General features: G+C 45.7%; 3 non-coding genes across 3 annotated transcripts; all 3 read right to left on the bottom strand.

Annotated features, from left to right (window-relative positions):
• Positions 1 to 9,837: 9,837 nt before the first annotated feature.
• On the bottom strand, positions 9,838 to 13,240 carry LOC149191702 (25S ribosomal RNA). Its single transcript, XR_016255234.1, has one exon. It is a non-coding gene; the product is annotated as a 25S ribosomal RNA (ribosomal RNA).
• A 699-nt stretch (positions 13,241 to 13,939) lies between these two features.
• Positions 13,940 to 17,262, bottom strand: LOC149191701 (25S ribosomal RNA). Its single transcript, XR_016255239.1, has one exon. It is a non-coding gene; the product is annotated as a 25S ribosomal RNA (ribosomal RNA).
• Positions 17,263 to 17,509: 247 nt separating this feature from the next.
• On the bottom strand, positions 17,510 to 17,663 carry LOC149191700 (5.8S ribosomal RNA). Its single transcript, XR_016255321.1, has one exon. It is a non-coding gene; the product is annotated as a 5.8S ribosomal RNA (ribosomal RNA).
• Between the last annotated feature and the right edge of the window lie 2,614 nt (positions 17,664 to 20,277).

Below are 20,277 nucleotides of genomic sequence, written 5' to 3'. Positions count from 1 at the left end.
TCATCCCAATGCTCTCCTGCGGGCAGCGGCATGTCAGGGTCGTTGCGGAATTCCATGCCCGCATACGGCCAATCCTCGACAAAGATGATCTGTCGCTCCAACCACTCTCTGAAATACAACCCCCAGGCCACTGGGTGACCACCACCTCCATGTGGCATGACGCGGGCCCATCGACTGGCCCTCGTCTCCCGAGGACCTCTAGGTGGATCCACAGCCATGGTCTGTAGCTGTAGAGCCGGCACCCGCTCCAGCATGAGCGGCAGAAGAAGCAACCCATACGCAAACTGCTTCGACTCTCCACGTCGGCAGTTGCTTAGTTGCCTCTTCATGCTAATGGTCACAGCGGTCGCCCAGTCGAATACGGTGGGCTGTAGGCACTCCAGAGCTAACAACAGTTGGTTCTTCGAGGCCTCATGGTTGGCCAAGGAACCCGCTGCCCGTGTCACTAGGAAGAGTATCGTGCGGAGAGGCATGTCCCGCACAGTCGGGATACCAACCTTCCCGCTCCGTGTCTTTTCAGCTCCTGGGCATACTCTAGCCATCAGCTGGTCCAGGGTCTCACCGCTGGGTCGCTGCCCCTCCAAGATGGGCCTCTGGCCCCGATGCGACAAACCAGTCAAAAAATAGATATCCGAGGCGTCGAACTCGATGTCTTGGCCGCGGATGGTGAATTTCCCGTCTATTGGGTTCCAAGCTCTGATCAGGAACTCCAGTAAGTCAGGTTGCGCCCTTAGGCGCGGAGTCAAGAAGAACTTCAGGAAACCGCATGCCCGCATTGCATTCTGGCATTCGGCAAGTGCATATGCAGCTATATCTTCGTTATCATGGGCTCTCTCTTGCCATACAAAAGCCATTTTGCCCTGCAAATCCATGAAGAAACATTAGGACGCTGTTGGTGGAAAATGGTACGTTCATTTCATTAAAAATTAAATTTTTCCGCGCCAGCGCGACTGTTTTCAAAACAGTCGCGCTGAAAATGGCACCCCTGTGTTTTTTCATTGGGTCAGCGCGGAAGCACACGTGTTTTCCGCGCTAACCCAAAAGGTGGTACGTGTATTTTTAATCGATCAGCGTGGTCCCGAGCGGGAAATCCGCGCTGACCGAGAGCGCATTCACGCTCAAAGAATTCACCCAAATGGGCAAATTCCACCGTTAAAATGCTTAAAAAGGAACTCAAAATGGAGCGCATGGCAAGGGAAACCTACCTGGAGCAAGCCGTTCGATGAATGGTGTCCGCACGAGGAAGAATTCGCTCCATCGACTTCACAGCTTCGCAACGTTCTCAAAGGCTCAATATGGTAACAATGGTAAAAATGACTATTTACCCTTCTATTTATAGTAAAAATGGCTTAATTATCTATAGATTTTACAAATATGGGTCTTTGTCATGCTTTTACCATGGATTTAGCACTAGTACCACTGAATTATGTTTGTATGCGTATTTTAATATGTTTTTCATGCATATCGAACGGATTTACGCGAGTATTTTTACTGTGCAGGTCTTGAGAAACGGTGAAGTCGTAATGGTCCTAAATGCACTTGGTCCCAAAAATGTCGTCTTTGAGCTCTTTTCTGACATAAATCAAGAAAATATTATCGAGCTTCCCCTCGGCTCGTTAAAGGGAATGAGAGGCGGTCATTTTAAGCTCCTTTCCCGATCGTGTAACTTAAAAAGATTGCCGGGTGTTTGTCGTTTCACACTCGTTACTGGCTCCAAAACGACGTGTTTTCAACCGCTTTTTTACTTTTTCGGGTCGAAGGCACTATTTACGAAAAGTACTCCTCGATCGTAATGGTCGGGCGGTTCTTTCGAGCATTGTTTTATACTTTTTCGGGCTCGAGAGACACAACTTTACGAAAAAGGACCCCCCTGGAGTTTCCTTTTCCGCTGTCTTTTCAGACTCTCTAAACAAGAAAATACGTCGAGTTTTTCCTTTGTCGGGCTCGTTAAACACTTGATGACAATGGGTATCGTCGAAATGACACTCTTCAAGCATATGCTATCCCCGTCAAGCTTGTCAAAAATAACCGGGGTACCTGCCAGAAATGGTGGGGAAAATGGAACTGCAATTGTCGCGTCGGCAGTATGTCGCTCTTGAACATGGCACTGGTCTGCATTCGTGTTGGGTGGGATTTTCTCATTCTGTTTCACAACTGGCCTCCATGGGTACAGGTTATCCTATTTTGACCTCTCATTTGCTCATTGCCGTCGTCATCATACCCTCTGCTCATTTGATGTCAAATACTGCCAAATCCACTGTTGTGCCGCCGATGTGTTCAAGAGAAGTTGACCTCTGCAATAATACAACCTCATCTGCTATCTCGCACAAATCATTTTACCTCTGTCTTGTGTCGATGATGAGGGAAACATTATGGCCCACCTTCGATCAAGGTCATTTCCTGTCGACTTCAGCTCACTATCCGGGAAGGTGACTTAGAGACTCCCTTCAGGTGCCTTAGAGCTTGCATGCCTCAATGGTAGGTTCTTCGCGTTCGGCGCGAGGTTTACATCATTGGCCTCCGATCGAATGATTCCGTGGGTGTTCGACACCAGCTCATTGATTCACATGCCGCGGATTGTACCTATAGTACCTTGAGGACCATTGTCATTATTGGTGGTACCTCTCGCGTCTGTTAACAGTTCTCATCATTGGCTGGTAATCAGACGATGTTCATGCATGTTCGACTTCAGCTCATGTATTCACATGCTTGGACTTGTACTTTGTTCGGGTCGGGATGGAGCACAAGACCCTGGATCTCTGTCTGTTATGGTCCAGGTTGCGATTTTGTGGATGATCATTACATGACTCATTGATGGATGGCTGCGCCCATACCTGAGTCTTCATGGATGGCTGCGACCATACCTTATCATTATTCTGGTCTCTTTAGCTGGGTGGCTGCGTCCATTCCACAGACCTTTTCGCATGTCTTTCGGATGGCTGCGCCCATGCCTAGACTGCATGTACTTGATTATCAGAGATATTTCGGTCCTTCCTGGTGGTGTTCCAGTTTGGCGAGTGTTGTAAAGCATTTCACCCCTCCCACTCTCTCGGTCTTCATGCTTTAGCGGGCATCTGTTACACAGTAATTTGTCACTGTCTCCCTGTCAGTTACCCTACTGTGTCAGGAATTCACAATAATCAAGTTCATGCCTTCTGAGCTGGCTAAAAACCCACTTTTCCAAAGTTTTCCTCATCAGCGCGTCTGTTTCTAAAATATCCGCGCTGACTGGCGATTTATAACAGACCGCGTGCGCTGCCAGCGCGGAAGCACATGCCTTTCCCGCGCTGATCGAATTTCATGACCAGCGCAGCCTCTGTTTGTACTTACCTGCGCTGACATGGCCCTTTCCATTATGTATCTGCGATGTCAGCGTGCCAGACCAGTTATGCACCCGCGCTGATCCAGTTTTGGCGAATTTGTTCCAACAGCCAGCCTTCTAGATAACTCCAGACCTAGTTGTTGGCCTTGTGAGTATCGACTGCCTTTTATGGCATGTCTGTTCGACACTTTGCAACTACTTCCCCTTGAAGATAAGCTCAACCTTCCACCCTTTTAGGAGGCTCCTTCTCCTATACAAACTACCACCATTACCATGAGCAGCTAGTTTTGAATAGCTTGGATTGTGTGGAGCTTATAGTGCTCAGATTGCTGCTACTATAGGTAGTTGGTGTGATAAGTGTGGAAGTGCTTGATAGCTTAGGGAAGGTTATGTTGTGTTGCTTATGTGAGAGAGAGAGTTTCTTGTCTTGGGAGAATCATTCCCAAAGGTGAATGCTTGAGACATTTGCTGACTGGCCCCTCCTGAGAAGGATACCGACGTCAGAACATTTGGTTGTACTCTTCTCTGCTTGATTAATAATAGATGACTGCTATTATTGTTCCATTCTCATTTGTCTATGCAATGGTTAATGTGAATTACATCCTTTCTGACTGATGTATGGTTGCTTTTATTAGATTTCACGCTTGTTTTTGTTTCCTCTTCGTGTGTGCAGGTGTCTATTCGCGGAGATCGCGGAGGATCGTGACCGGCCAGGGCGAAGGAGTGAAGGTGGCATCTCTTCATCAAACAACAACGCTGGAATCCAAGTAGGTGCTCTTTGCCTATCTTTTAATTGCAATTAGGAACTTGCGTAGTAGCATTGAACGATTTTTGCTAGACCCATTCTAGGCTAGTAGGGATCACCTCTATCCGTAGAGGGGATTTACCTCTCCAACAGTTGTCCAAGGTGCTTTAGATTTTAGTCTTATCCTTGGCAGTGATTATATTTATGCCATGGGGGACCTCATCTCTTCAATTTTCCATGTGTCTTGCTTTCCACACGACGGAAGAATGGTGACCATAGATCAATTATCATTCTTTAGTCCCCCAGTGCCTCCTACGCAGCTATCATCCCCTCTTGGTTCTTACTCACAAGCAGTGCCTTCCTTGCCATAGGTCAATTATGTGGCTACCCGTTCCGTCTCTGCCTCTACTAATGATCATGCAAATGGTCTCGTACACCATGTACTGGGGGCATTGGAACCTGATCTGTCATTGAGATCTAATGACATGTGTTTATCCCGAAGTATGTTTCTTCCATCCTGCGAGGACCTCTTGGGAGCCATGTTCTCATATGTCCCATGAACAGGAGTACCAAGGATAGTTTTGATCTTGTGTCAACCTCATTAAAAAATGAAACAAGGTGTTCGAGGATAGTTTGATCTTATGTCAACCTCCTTAAAAAATGAGACAAGGATCATTGAGCATAGTTCCTTGTCTTGTGTTAAGCTCGTTAAAAAATGAAACAAGGGTTATGAGGATAGTTCTTTTACTATGTCAACCTCATTAAAAGATGAAACAACTCCCCTTCCAAATCGAGTCTTTGATTAAGATCCCATAAAATCCAAGTCAAGTCTTTCCAAGATCTCTAAAGAGAACCTTAATTCCATCCACCTCGTTGAATGCAATGCAGCTTGGGAGCATGTACCTTGATTTGCGTCGTTATGCTGGGGGCATGCGAACTTATAACGAGCATATTTTTTCATTTCAATCTTGTGTAAACATGAAACCGAATCTAGGTAGAGTTCTCCATGGTTCATGCTTGTGTAAAAATGAACCCATACCTGATTTACATCTCTTGATTGCCATTTTTATCCGTTAAATTCTGCTAAATGAGCCTTGGTTGTCTCATTCCATCGCCACCATCTCTTTGGTTGTTTTTCCCTTCTTGAGGAACCACAATGATGAGTGGTTTTATTAGCTAGCCTCTTGACCATTACATGTTTTGATCAGTTCCACCATTGTCGAAACCAATTGCCACCCTTTATACCACTCATTCCTCTAGGATGAGTCACCTTTAAGCTCTTTTCTGACTCGTAAAATATGAAAAGATTGCCGAGTTTTTCCTTTTTGACTCATTAAACGAAATAAAAAGGAGGTCCACTTTTAGCTCTTTTCTGACCGTATAAATGTGAAAAGATCGCCAGAGCTTTGTCATTTCAAGTTCGATACAGGTTACAAAACGACGTGTCCTCGATCGCTTTTCTACTTTTTCATATTGAGGCCACTAATTATGAAATGTACTCCTTGATCGTAATGGTCAAGCGGTTCTCTCGAGTATTCTTTTATACTTTTTTAGGCTTGAGAGACAAAAATTTATGAAAAATGACCCCCCAGAGTTTTCTTTTCCGTGTCTTTTTCAAACTCTCTAAACATGGAAAAGACTCCAAGTTTTACCTTTGTCAAACTCGTTAAACCCTAACGACATTGGACTTGTCACCATGATGAGACTCGAGCTTCTCCTCCCTAGGGCTCATTAAACTATCACTAGGTTGGATTTTTCTAAAGGACAAACTTATATTACAAGCATACACTATCCCCTTCCAGCTTGTTTTCAAAATAATTGGGGTACTCACCAACAATGGTGGGGGGAAATTTAGAAGTTGTAATTGGTTACCTACGGTAGCTAGTCACTCTTGAACATCGACACTTTTTCTTCTCGTCGGGTTGGGATATCCACACATTGTCATTTGGCCTTCTGGAGTATTGGGTTTCCATTTAGCCTCATTCCATCTAATCCATTCTATCTCCATCAAGCCTTTGATCCCTTGGTACCTTAATGCTGCCACCCTCTAGAGTCGTGTCACCAATATGTTCAAGAGTATAATCCTTCTGCAGTTCACATCCTTACCTCCTCCTCCGATACTCTGCTTCATCGATTACCACTTGTTCCTTATCTCGTGTCATTGATGGGAGAAAAATTATGGCCCTCCTGTGACAAATCATCTCCTATTGACATCAGCTCATTATCTAGGAGATTGGTCAAAAGATCCCCTTCGGTACCTTGGAGCTTGCATGCCTCAATGGCAAGTTCTTTTGCCTGATGATAGACTTTCATCATTGGTATTAGATTGGGTGATTCCATGAGTGTTTGACTTCAGCTCATTTTTCACACTTAGTGGATTATACTAGAGAGTACCTTGAGAGCCATTGGAATTATTGATGGTTTCTCTCGCACTTGTTAATGGTTTTCATCATTGACTAGTAATCAAGTGACTTTCTATCATGCTCGACTCCAGCACATCTATTTGCATGCTAGAATTTGTACTATGATTGGTTGGGCTTCAAGACCCTGGACTAAGATTACATATGTTCAGGCTGCGGTGGATTGGTTTGTGATTACATATATGACTCTTTTATGGATGGCTACAACCATACTTGAGTCTTCATGAATGGACACGATGATACCTTTATCATTATACATGGTCTTATCAACTAGGTGGCTGCGTCCATACCACAAACCAAGTTTCATATGTCTTTTGGCTGGCTGTGCCCATACCTATACTACATTTATTTCACTATCAGAGATATTAGTTGTACTTGCACCTGCACGATATTCGAAGTGGTGTTCTAGTTCGGTCATGGTTTTGTAAAGCATTTCACCCCTCCCACTCTATCAGGCTTCATGCTTTAGGGGCATTTGTTACATAATAATTTTTCACTGTCCTCATCTCAGTCCCTCTGCTGTGTCATGTGCCAAATAAACATGTTCATATCTTCCCACTCATGTAAGAAGATTAAGCAAATGCTCTCGAATGCTGAAGATTGACCCTTTTTGACTAAGTTCCTGCATTGTCGCTAGTAAACCCTCAAAATCCACGACAGTTCTCTGTCATGCACTGTATCGTTGTGACACCATCACTAGTCTCTAGTTCATGACTTGCGACGATTTAGATTTGGCGAATTAGTTCAAATAATCAGCCTTTTGGATGTTTCTAGAGCTGGTTGTTGGGTCAGTTTGGGTCACCTTTCTACCTCTAGGATGGTGGTTCCATATTTTGTGCTACCTTCCTTGAGGATAAGCTCCCTCTCCCTCATTTCATGGAGACTCCTTCTCCTATAAAATCACTCACCATTGTTATGATCTGCTAGTTCCTTAGTTGGGATTTCTTTTGGTTGTACAGTGTTGCTGATGCTTTTGAGTTTGGTAGATAGTTTTGGTGTGAGTGTGACAAGTGTGGGATTGTTATATAGTTTGCAAGAAGGTGTGGAGTGCCCTTAACGTTGTGTTAAAGCTTGGGAATAAGAGAGAGAGATATATTGCTATTTGGGAGACCCATCTTTGAGAGTGAATGCTTGGAGAAACACACTGGTTGGACCCTCTGAGAAGGCTTGTGACGTCAAGACTTGGTTGTAAGATTTGCTCTTGATTTATTATTAATATAATCAATGATGATTTCCTATGTCTTGTATGCAATTTACTTGATAGCTCATGACTTCTTGACTTTATGAGTAAATAAATCATTGTTGTTTCTCGGTTATGTGCTCTATATTTTCTTTGTGGGGTTTTAGGTTGATCACTCATTAAGGAGAAGGAAACGGAAGCTGGAGTAGTGCAATGGGACTTCATCAACCACCGGTTTGAGGTAGGCCTCCAATGATGACTATTTAAGGGAATTAATTATTGTTTTGTCATTGTTGTGACTAGACCCACTTTAGAGCTAGAGGGGTTGACTCTATCCACAGAGGGAACACTTTCTTGCATCAGAAGGGCATTTCTTCATTGTTCCACAACATGGAAACCATGAGTTCCATAAACATGGGCGATTTTAGTCGTGTTGCGACATGGAAAACCAAATTCCCTACACCGGGGCTGCAGTTTTCGCCTGAGCGGGAGATGGAGACCCCAAAGGTTCTTGGAATTAGGTGGTTTCCCTCATGCCATGAAATAGAATCCCTTGGGTTCTACAGACTTGGGAGTTTCTCTGTCGTTCCTAGGCATGGAAACCCAATTTCTCTCCACCGAGGTCATAGTTTCTATCGTGGCAGGACATGGAAAACCCTGAGTTTCCCATAATCGGGCGGTTTCCGTCATGCCACAGAATGGAAAGCCCCATGTTTAGTAGACTTAGGTAGTCATTCGCTATCATGTGATGACATGGAAACCTGAAGCTTCCCAAACCTGGGCAATCATTCCCTATCGTGTGATGACATGGAAACCCAAAGCTCCCTAGACTTTGGCGGTAGTTTTAATTGCGGCGCGAGCGACATGGGAACCCTGCGTTCCCCAGTCTTGGGTAGCAATTTTTGTCCTGACATGAAATTGAATCCACGTGTGTCCACTGACTTGGGTAGCAGTTTCCATTGCGCAGCGAAATGGACACCCCGAGTTCCCCAGACTTTGGTGGCCTTTCATTGCCCCATGACATGGAAATCCAAAGTTCCACAGACTCTTGGGCGATTTAGGGTGTGCCACGACATGGAAACCATAGGTTTCCCAGACTTGGGTGGTTTCCATCGGTGGTTCCCGCTGTGTTGCGACATAGAAACCCCAAGTTCCCTAGACTTGCAAGCTAGTTTGCATCATCATGGAAACCCCAAGTTCCCTACATTGGGGCATTGTTGAAAATCTCACATTTCCATTGTGTCGTAAAATGTGGAAACCCACGGTTCCATCAAGGGTGGGACATGGAAACCCCAAGTTTCCCCAGACTTGGGTGACACCGGTTTCGGCCGTGGCGCGACATGGAAACCATAAGTTTCCCAGGCTTGGGCACCAGGGCATGACATGGAAATCACAAGTTTCCCCAGGCTTAGGCGCCATTAGTTTCATTCATGGAACGACATGGAAACCCAAATTTTCCCAGGCTTGGGTGCCAAGACGTGACATGGAGACCCCAAGTTTCCCTAGGCTTGGGCACCGCCATTTCAGTCACGGCGCGACATGGAAACCCCAAGTTTCCCTAGGTTTGGGTGCTGGGACATGACATGGAAACCCCAAATTTTGGGCGCAACATGGAAACCTGAAATTTTTCGCACCAAGGGGAAGCCCCAAATTTTAGGTGCCGGGTGGAAACCCAAAATTTTGGGTGCGACATGGAAACCCCAAATTTTTGGCGCAACATGGAAACCTCAAATTTTTTTGTGCCGGGCAGAAGCCCCAAATTTTAGGTGTTGGGTGGAAACCCCAAACTTTAGGTGTGACATGGAAACCCCAATTTTTTTTGCGCCGAGAAGAAGCCCCAAATTTTAGGTGCCAGGTGGAAGCCCCAAATTTTGGGCATTGGGGCGCAGCATGGAAACCCCAATTTTTCCCATGCTTGGGCGCATTTTTCGTCACAACGTGGAAACCCCAAATTTTGGGTGCTGGGGAGCGACATGGAAACCACAAAATTTTGGGTGCCAGAGCGCGACATGGAAACCACAATTTTCCAGGGCTTCAACGCCTTTTTCATCATGGTGTGGAAACCCTAAATTTTCCGTCCCCGAGCAATAAAAAATTGTCATCTGGAGGAAGAGGCAAAGGCGCAAGAGCGGGAGGGTTGTCCAGATTGGTTTGTGTCAAGAGCGAAGCTCTGAATCAAGGCGACCAAGAGCTGAATCTTAGTGGATCATGGCAGGAAGACCACTCTGCCAATTACAATACCCTATCATGTATTTAAGAGTTCTGCAAAGGATTCTTCTCAATGACCATTTGGAATTGAACTTCAAAGCTACCCCTACCAAGATGCCTCATGGTCGTGGTTTGCAAATGGCACTGGCCCCTGGGGCGACAAAGTGACGCCCCTACTGCGGGTCGAGATACAGTCAAAGAGTGACATGCACCGCTTCTAGAGTGGATTTTGATTTAGAGGCTTTCAGTCATAATCTAACACACGGTGGCTTCACGCCATTGGATTTTCAACCAAGTGCGGTGACCAATTGTGTGAATCAACGGTTCCTCTTGTACTAAGTTGAATTACTATTGTGGTGCAGTTCATCCGTAGGGTAAAACTAACCTACCTCACAATGGTTTAAACCCAACTCATGTTCCCTATCAGTGGGTGAAGAATCCAACACTTGGTGAATTATGCTTCACAATGATAGGAAGATCTGACATCAAAGCATCAAAAGGCAATGTCACTATGAACTCTTGGCTGCCACAAGCCAGTTAATCCTATGGTAACTTTTCTGACACCTCTAGCTTCAAATTCCGAAAATCTAAAGGATCGATATGCCACTCTTTCACAATTTGTATTTGTACTAAAAATGAAAATCAAATGAGCTTTTACCCTTTTGCTCCACACGAGATTTCTGTTCTCGTTGAGCTCATATTAAGACACATGTATTTTCTTTTAACATATGTGCCGCCCCAGCAAAACTCCCCACCTGACAATGTCTTCCGCCCGGATCGACCCACCGAAACATGCCTTAAGGCCAAAAACATGGGCAGTGCCCCATCTCTGCCCCACGGAATAATTAAAATAACGTTAAAAGTAGTGGTATTTCACTTCCACTGAAAACAAATCCCAGTTATCCCACACCTCTCAATTCATTTCACAATGTCAGACTAGAGTCAAGCTCAATAGGGTCTTCTTTTTCCGATGATTCTGCGAAGCCCATTCCCTTAGTTGTGGTTTCATTAGATAGTAGATAGGCATAGTGGGAATCTCGTTAATCAATTCATGTGCGTCACTATTTAGATGACGAGGGATTTGGCTACCTTAAGAGAGTCATAATTAGTCCCGTCATTTACCTGCACTTGGTTGAATATCTTCACTTTGACATTCAGAGCACCAGGCAGAAATCACATTGCGTTAGCATCTACAGGGACCATCACAATGCTTTGTTTTAATTAAAAGTTGGATTCCCCTTGTCCGTACTAGTTTAGAGTCTACTGTTTGACACCTAGGGAAAAGCCCTTGGCAGACATCATTCTATGCCCGTAGCCCAACCAGGATGCAACTACCCATCCTCACCACGAGAGCAACTCAGGCAGACTACCGACAACCCACGAGTTGAGGGTGCAGACCCTTAGGCCCAACCCTCAGAGCCAATCCTTTTCACAAAGTTACGGATCTTTTTTCCAACTTCCCTTACTTACATTGTTCTATTGACTAGAGGTTTTTCACCTTGGAGACCTGATGCAGTTATAAGTATGACCAGGCATGAACGGTACTCAGTCCTCCAGATTTTCAAGGGTCGTTGAGGGCACACCAAACACTGTAAGACATGCGATGCTCTTCTAGCTACTAAACCCTATCTCTAGGTGAACTGATTCTAGGGTGGGAAAGATATTAAAAAGAAAAGACAACTCTTCACGGGGCCCCTAACGATGTCTCTGGATTTCCTAATGTTGCCGCTCCCCACCATGTCCCAATTCGGGAACATTAACCCAATTCCATTTCGATGCTCATGTAGAATGCACCCTTGATACAAGGCTTCCCCATCTCTTAGGATCGACTAACCCATGTACAAGTGTTGTTCACATGGAACCTTTCCCCACTTCAGTCTTCAAAGTTCTCATTCGAATATTTGCTACCACCACCGAGATCTACACCGGGGGTTGATCCACCCAAGCTCATGCCCAAAGTTTCTCAATGACCTCCACGTCCTCCTACTCATCAGAGCCAGGCAGTTGCTCCGACGGTCGAGTATAGGTTGCACTCTTCAACACCATCCATTTTTGGGGCTAGTTGATTCGGCAAGTGAGTTGTTACACACTCCTTAGCAGATTTCAACTTCCATGACCACTATCTTATTGTATTAATCAACCAACACCCTTTGTGGGATCTAGGTTAGTGTGCAATTTGGCACTGTAACTTGAATTTCGGTTCACCCTGCATCACTAGTTCTGCTTACCAAAAATGGCCCACTTGGATCTCTTGATTCCACAGTGCGACTCAATGGAGCAGTCGCACCCTCTTACCTATTTGAAGTTTGAGAATAGGTCGAGGGCATTATGACCCTCATGCCCCTAATCATTTGCCTTACCCAATAAAACTTGCGTGTGAGCTCAAGCTATCCCGAGGGAAACTTCAAAAGAAACCAGCTACTAGATGGTTCTATTAGTCTTTCACCTCTATATCCAAGTTAGACGAACGATTTGTACGTCAGTATCGCTAAGAACCTCCACCAGAGTTTCCTCTAGCTTCACCCTGCTTAGGAATAGTTCACCATCTTTTGGGTCCCAATAGGTGTGCTCACACTCAAACCCTTCACATAAGCTCAAGGTCACTCAACAATACACCCCCCCATAGAGGGGATCTCACCCCGTCAGCTTCCTTGCACCTTGCATGTCTTTAAACCCGTTGACTCACACACATGTTAGACTCCTTGGTCTGTGTTTCAAGACGGGTTGAATGGAAAGCCTACCAACCAACACCACGAGCGTGCAAGTCCACATGGCTCACCAGAAGGGTGCATGCTTCGTTCCTCAACCATCGCAACAACAAACTGACAGGCAGTAATCCACCTATGCTTGTGACGATGCAACAACCCATGTTGGTTCGCACCTCAAGTCGAGCAGCAGACTAGCCTGAGTTGTTCCACATCCAACCAAGATGCATCGATAGCCTCCATCCACTTCCCTCGTGACAATTTGAAGCACTCTTTAACTATCTTTTCAAATTCCTTTTCATCTTTCCTATCGCGGTACTTGTTTGCTATCGGTCTCTTGCCCATATTTAGCCTTGGATGGAATTTATCACCCAATTAGGGCTGCATTCACAAACAACCCGACTCCCCGACAACGCCTCGTGATGCGGCAAGGTCTCGGCCCAATGACGCTATCACCCTCTTAGGCGCCCCCTTCTAAGGCCTAGGTCCATCAGTGAGGACGCTTCTACCTACTACAATTTAGGTGACGCTGCCCCCCGATTTTCATGCTAGGCTCTTCCCAGTTTTCTCACCGCTACTAGGGGAATCCTTGTAATTTTCCTTTCCTCCGCTTAATTATATGCTCAAACTCAATGGGTATTCTCGCTAGAGCTGAGTTTGCAAAGTTGGAGCCAAATCTGCCCTACACAATGGGAGGACAAGAGAGAGAAAACCAAGTTTGAGTGATGCCACACAAAGCCTGCATTAGCTAATGCCAACTACCCATTCAACCACACCCCAACCAATAAGAAAATGAGTGATCACTCACCCACTCCCTTAGAAATGCCTCCAGAAGCCTCTAGGACCCGCACTGAGGCCACCTAGGAGTCCACCCGGATAGCAACAATGGTGGACCTCGATCTCCTGATCCCCTACTGCAGCCTCGATGTAAAGGAAACAAATGGAGAATGACCAACCTTGCAACATCTATATTATAAATGAGCCCCAACCCTCCCCACCCCGCACCAACGCCACCTAGGAATCCATCCAGACAATAGTAACGATGGACCTTGATCTCCTGATCGCTTGCGGAAGCCTCGATGTGAAGGAAAAGGAAGGAAATAAAAATAGGATGACCAACTGCAAATCCTATCATAGAGAAGCCATAGAAACCTACCGACCCCACACTGATGCCACCTAGGAGTCCACTCGGACATCAGAAATAGTGGACCTCAGTCAGATGATCGCCTGCAATAGCCTCGACGCAAAGGCAAGGGAAGGAAATAATACAAGCCAAATCGAGCCCGCAACCTCCCTTAGAAATGCCCCCCAACCCTCCCCTCCTCGTACGGAGACCACCTAGAAGTCCACCTAGACAGCAGCAACGATGGACCTCGATCGCATGATCACTTGTTGTATCCTCAATGCAAAGGAAATGGAAGGAAATAAAAAAATACCAACCACACCCACAACCTCTCCTAGAAATGCTCCGTGACCCTCCCTGCCCCGCACCGAGGCCACCTACGAGTCCACCCGGACAACAACATTGGTGGACCTTGATCACTTGATTGCTTGTGGAAACAATGATGCGAAGGCAAAGGATGGAAATAAATGAAAATGAAGAGGCTTGCTACACAATAAAATAACATATCCAAATAGGAGGAGGGATCAGGCAGCTCGACACCCCACACACCTTATCAATGGTTCCTCTCGTACTATGTCGAATTACTATTGCAGTGCGGTTCATTAATAGGGTAAAACTAACCTATCTCACAACGGTCTAAACCCAGCTCACGTTTCCTATTGGTGGTTGAACAATCCAACACTTGGTGAATTCTGCTTCACAATGATAGGAAGAGTCGACATTGAAGGATCAGCAAGCAACGTCGGTATGAATGCTTGGCTGCCACAAGCTAGTTATCCCCGTGGTAACTTTTCTGAGACCTCTAGCTTCAAATTCCAAAAATCTAAAGGATCGATAGGCCACACTTTCACGGTTTGTATTCGTACTGAAAATCAAAATCAAATGTGTTTTTACCCTTTTGTTCCACACAAGATTTTTTTCTTGTTGAAATCATCTTAGGACACCTGCGTTATCTTTTAACAGATGTGCTGCCCTAGCCAAACTCCCCACCTAACAATGTCTTCCACCCGGATCGACCCACCGAAACATGCCTTAAGGCAAAAAATAGGGGAAATTCCCCATATCTTCCCCACGAAATAGGTAAAGTAATGTTAATGTAGTGTTATTTCACTTTCGCCGAAAATGGCTCCCACTTATTCTACACCTTTCACGTCATTTCACAAAGTCGGACTAGAGTCAAGCTTAATAAGGTCTCCTTTCACCAATGATTTTGCCAAGCCCATTCCCTTGACTGTGGTTTCGCTAGATAGTGGATAGGGATAGTGGGAATCTTGTTAATCCATTCATGCACGTCACTAATTAGATGACGAGGCATTTGGCTACCTTAAGAGAGTCATAGTTACTCCCACCGTTTACCCGCGCTTGGTTCAATTTCTTCACTTTGACATTTAAAGCACTGGGAAAAAATCACATTGTGTCAGCAGCTCTAAGGACCATCACAATGCATTGTTTTAATTAAGCTGTCAGATTCCCCTTGTTCTTACCAGTTCTGAGTCTACTGTTCGAAGCCTAGGGAAAAGCCCCCGGAAGGAGGCATTCTATGCCCATACCCCAATCGGCACATGACTGCCTGCCTTCGCTGTGAGAGTAGCTCAAGCAAACTGCCAACAGTCCACGAGTTGAGGGTGTAGACTCCTAGGCCCAACCCTTAAAGCCAATCCTTTTCCCGAAGTTACAGATCTATTTTTCCGACTTCCCTTACCTACATTGTTCTATTGACTAGAGGTTGTTCACCTTGGAGACATGATGCAGTTATGAGTACAACTGGGCATGAAATGTACTCGGTCCTCCAAATTTTCAACGGTCGTCATGGGTACACCAGACACCTCAAGACGTGTGGTGCTCTTCTAGCTATTGGACCCTATCTCTGGGTGAACTGATTCCATGGTGGGAAAGCCATTAAAAAGAAAATATAACTCCTCCTGGGGCCCTCGACAACGTCTCCGTATTTCCTAAAGTTGTCGCCTGCCACCATGACCCGGTTCGTGAATATTAATTCGATTCCCTCTCAATGCTTGTGCAAAGTGCACCCTTGATACAAGGCTTCCCCATCTCTTAGGTTCGACTAACCCATGTGCAAGTGTTGTTCACATGGAACCTTTCCCCACTTCAGTCTTCAAAGTTCTCATTTGAATATTTTCTACCACCACCAAGATCTGCACTAGGGGCCGATCCACCCAAGCTCATGCCCGAGGTTTCTCAACAACCCCCACATCCTCCTACTTATCGGAGCTAAGAAATTGCTCCGACGGTCGAGTATAGGAGTAGGTGAGTTTTTACACAATCCTTAGTGGATTTTGACTTCCATGACCATCATCCTGCTATCTTAATCAACCAACACCCTTTATGGGATCTAGGTTAGCGTGCAATTCGGCACCGTAACTTGACTTTTAGTTCACCCAGCATCACCAATTTTTCTTACCAAAATTGGCCCACTTGGAGCTCTTGATTCCACAACGCAGCTCAATGGAGCAGCCACGCCCTCTTACCTATTTAAAGTTTAAGATTAGTTGAGGGCGTTCCCAGATGCCTCTAATAATTTTCTTTACTCGATAAAACTCACGCGTGAGCTCCAGCTATCCCGAGGGAAACTTTAGAGGAAGATAGCAACTAGATGGTTCGATTAGTCTTTCACCGCTATACCCAAGTCAGACGAACGATTTGCATGTCAGTATCTCTATGAGCCTCCACCATAGTTTCCTCTGGCTTCACCCTACTTAGGCATAGTTCACCATCTTTCAGGTCCCAACAGGTGTGCTCGCACTCGAACCCTTCACATAAGCTCAAGGTCGGTTGACGATGCACCCCCTGTAGAGGGGATCTCACCCATCAGCTTCCTTGCACCTCACAGGTTTTCAAACCTGCCGACTCGAACACATGTTAGACTCCTTGGTCCGTGTTTCAAGACGGGTTGAATGGAAAGCCCGCTAACCAACACCACGAGCACGCAGTTGCACACGGCTCGCCACAAGGGTGCATGCTTGGTTCCTCAACCACCGCAACAGCAAAATGACAGGTAGTAATCCACATGTGCTTGTGACGATGCAGCAACCTGTGTTGGTTTGCACCTCAAGTCGAGTGGCAGACGAGCCTGAGTTGTTCCACATCCAACATAGATGCATCGAGAGCCTCCATCCACTTCCCCTCCTGACAATTTCAAGCACTCTTTATCTCTCTTTTCAGATTCCTTTTCATATTTCCCTCATGGTACTTGTTTGCTATCATTCTCTCGCTTGTATTTAGCCTTGGATGGAATTTACCACCCAATTAGTGCTGCATTCGCAAAAAACCCGACTCGCTGACAATGCCTCATGATGCAACAAGGTCTCGTCCTGACGGGGCTGTCACCCTCTCAGGTGCCCCCTTCCAAGGGACTTGGCCGAGGTCCACCACTGAGGAAGATTCTACCTACTACAATTCAAGTGATGCTACTGCCCAATTTTCATGCTGGGCTCTTCCCAGTTTGCTTGCTGCTACAAGGGGAATCCTTGTAAGTTTCTTTTCATCCGCTTAATTATATGCTTAAAATCAGCAGGTGTTCTTGTCTAAGATGAGGTCGCAAAGTTGGAGCTAATTCTGCCCTACCCGATGGGAGGACAAGAGAGAGGAAAACAAGTTTGAGCGATGCCACACAAAGCTTGCATCAGCTAACGTAGACTGCCCATCCAAGGGGACAAGATCACCACTCACCGACGCAATCCACGAAACATCGATTGAGGTATCTCAGCGAAACGCACTACATTAGGCACAGATGACCATCTCCACTGCTCCCTAACATATTGCAAGGAGCACATTTTAATGGGATGCAACTCCCAGACAGACGTTCCCTCAACCGAAGCCTCGGGCGCAAATTGTGTTCAAAAAATTGATGATTCATGGGATTCTGTAATTCACACTAAGTATCACATTTCGCTACATTCTTCATCGTAACAAGAACTGAGATATCCATTTCCGAGAGTCGTTTCCACGTATTACTAAAAAATCTACCACAACACTAAATAGGGGCACCCCCCACAACAAATGTAAGGCTAAGGGCCAAAAGGAGGAAAGGAAGATAAATGCATGAAGGAAAGAGAAACAAAGGTGTCTAACCCCCTCACAGGAGGAGGCTCAAATAGAGAACAATCTACCCCAGATCCATGCCCTCTTAAAAAGGGGGGAAATGCATGGAACATCAATCGAGAAGGACTAGGGTGGCCACCCTGGGAGCTTGCACTGCTTTTAATCCTTCCTGAACACCAGTCCACAACAATTCCCCATTTTCTCCATAAAGCTAGGGACTGAAAGGAAGAAGGGAAGAAAACAAGGTGAAAGAAATAAACATCAAACATGGCTACCGACTCAAAAGGGGAGGCTCAAACAAAGCACAAGCCTCCTGAGCTCTGTGCTTTTGTAAAAAGGGGGGAATTGAAGGGGACGATGGTCAAGAAGGACTAGGGTGGCTACCCCTGGAGCTCGCACTGCGTTTCATCCTTCCCAAACACCAATCCACAACAATCCCACCTTTTCTCCATAAAGCTAGGGGCCAAAAGGAAGAAGGGAAGAAAACAACATGAAAGAAAGGGATATCAACTATGGCTACCAACTCACAAGTCGTGGCTTCAAATAGAGAACAAGCTTCCCCAGCCCCATGCCTTGGAAAAAATGGGGGAACTGCAGGGGCCAATGATCGAGAAGGACTAGGGTGGTCACCCTGGGAGCTCGTACTGCATTTCATCCTTCCCAAACACCAATCCACAACAATCCCACCTTTTCTCCATAATCTAAGGGCAAAAAGGAAGAAGGGAAGAAAACAACATGAAATAAAGAGAGATATCAAATGTGTCTACCGGATCAAAGGGGAGGCTCAAACAGAGAACAAGTCTCCCCAACCTTGTTCCTTCACAAAAAGGGGGGAACTATAGGCGATGCCGATCGAGAAGAACTAGGGTGGCCATCCCCAGAACACACACTCCTTTTCATCTTTCCTAAACACCAATCCACAATAATCCCACCTTCTCTCCATAAAGCTAGGGGCCAAAAGCAAGAAGGGAATAAAACAACATGAAAGAAAGAGATATCAAATGTGGCTACTGGCTCACAAGGGGAATTGTAGGGGACAACGATTGAGAAGGACTAGGGTAGTCACCCCGGGAACTCACACTACTTTTCTTCCTTCCCGAACACCAATCCACAACAATCCCACCTCTTCTCCATAAAGCTATGGGTAAAAGGAAGAAGGGAAGAAAACAACACCAAATAAACAGAGATCCCAAGAAAAGAGAGAAGCTCAATAACACGCTGAGTAGATGTCTGCTAACCAAAAAGAAATCAAACAAGGCACCCAATAAAAATTCATCCAACCTCTTCACATCCTCCCACATACATTACGGCACAATACCTTTTTTAGCTTACAACATAACAAACAACAATCAAACAACCAAGCAAATAAATCACAACCTAAACTTGACCACTAGAAAATACAAGGGTTGCAATGAGACCAGTGTTTGGAGCATGTTACTGAGAGGTAAACAACCCCCCAACTTGGCACAAGGCTTAAAATGACAAATAGACCACTAATAACAAACCCACCCTACTATTGCACCCCTCCGTGTACAAAACACCCAACAACCTTTCCAGCGAGAAAGTCAACGGGGGTCAAGAATCAAACTCCAAAGAGGAGTTGTCACGGGCTGACACTCAATGTTGGAGAAAGCCACATGCCACAAATACATCAATGGTGCAAGGCCACTAAAGAGAGGGATGTCTACAAAGTGCACACCACAAAACAAATAAATGACCAAGTCCCACAAAAAACCCACAATCCAAATGGAGGAACAAAGACACAACCCACTACTTCTTTTTTCCTTAGAAGGGGAGTGGCTCACGAGAGGATGAGGAATTCCCTCGATGGAAAAGGCACAAGATAAGATTGCCACCCTCATGCCCATTGGCGGGGAAAATTGCAATCTTGATGGAGCTCAGACCGAGGGATGGGTTTTTCATTACTTGGACACCCAACCCTTCCACGAGGGCATATCAAGGAATGACCGGGAGGACTAGGGTGGCCAGCCCAATGGGTTGAACCGCTATTCATCCATCCCATACTAACCCCACCTCGACAATTTCCTCTCACGGAAGGTTTGAGCTACCAGGTGCATGAGCAACCACTCCCTCAACCCAACCACTAGCAAAAGAGCTCACCCAAGCAACACATCAACCACTGTCACCTTTCCGAGAGAACCAAATATGGAAGCTCGCACCCTTGTCCCATGCCTTCAAATGAACAAAAGACCAAGCACCGCTGCTATGAATGAGTCTAAATTTGTCCATCGTGTTTCCCAAGCACCTCAATTGTAGCAACCATGCCCGGCAGAACAGATCGTCAGAAGGGCTCCCAAGAAACAAGCTTCTGAACTCCCTACAAAAACATATTGGGGGGAGGAAAAACAAAGGATTGGTGGGACAAGCGCAAGCATGGCTTGCAAGCACACACATGAAAAAACAAGCGTTACCTCAAGACAAGCAACCAACAATGTTCCCGTCAAACACCAAACCCGCTCCCCTAGAGACACACCACACAATCCCAGATTGC

This window comes from Pinus tabuliformis, chromosome 2_2 (genome assembly GCF_031772625.1).
Source record: "Pinus tabuliformis cultivar Carrire ecotype Pingquan chromosome 2_2, CPIR1, whole genome shotgun sequence".
Classification (NCBI taxonomy): domain Eukaryota; kingdom Viridiplantae; phylum Streptophyta; class Pinopsida; order Pinales; family Pinaceae; genus Pinus; species Pinus tabuliformis.
Note: the sequence above shows the minus strand (reverse complement) of the source record. Positions and strands in the feature narration are given on the sequence as shown.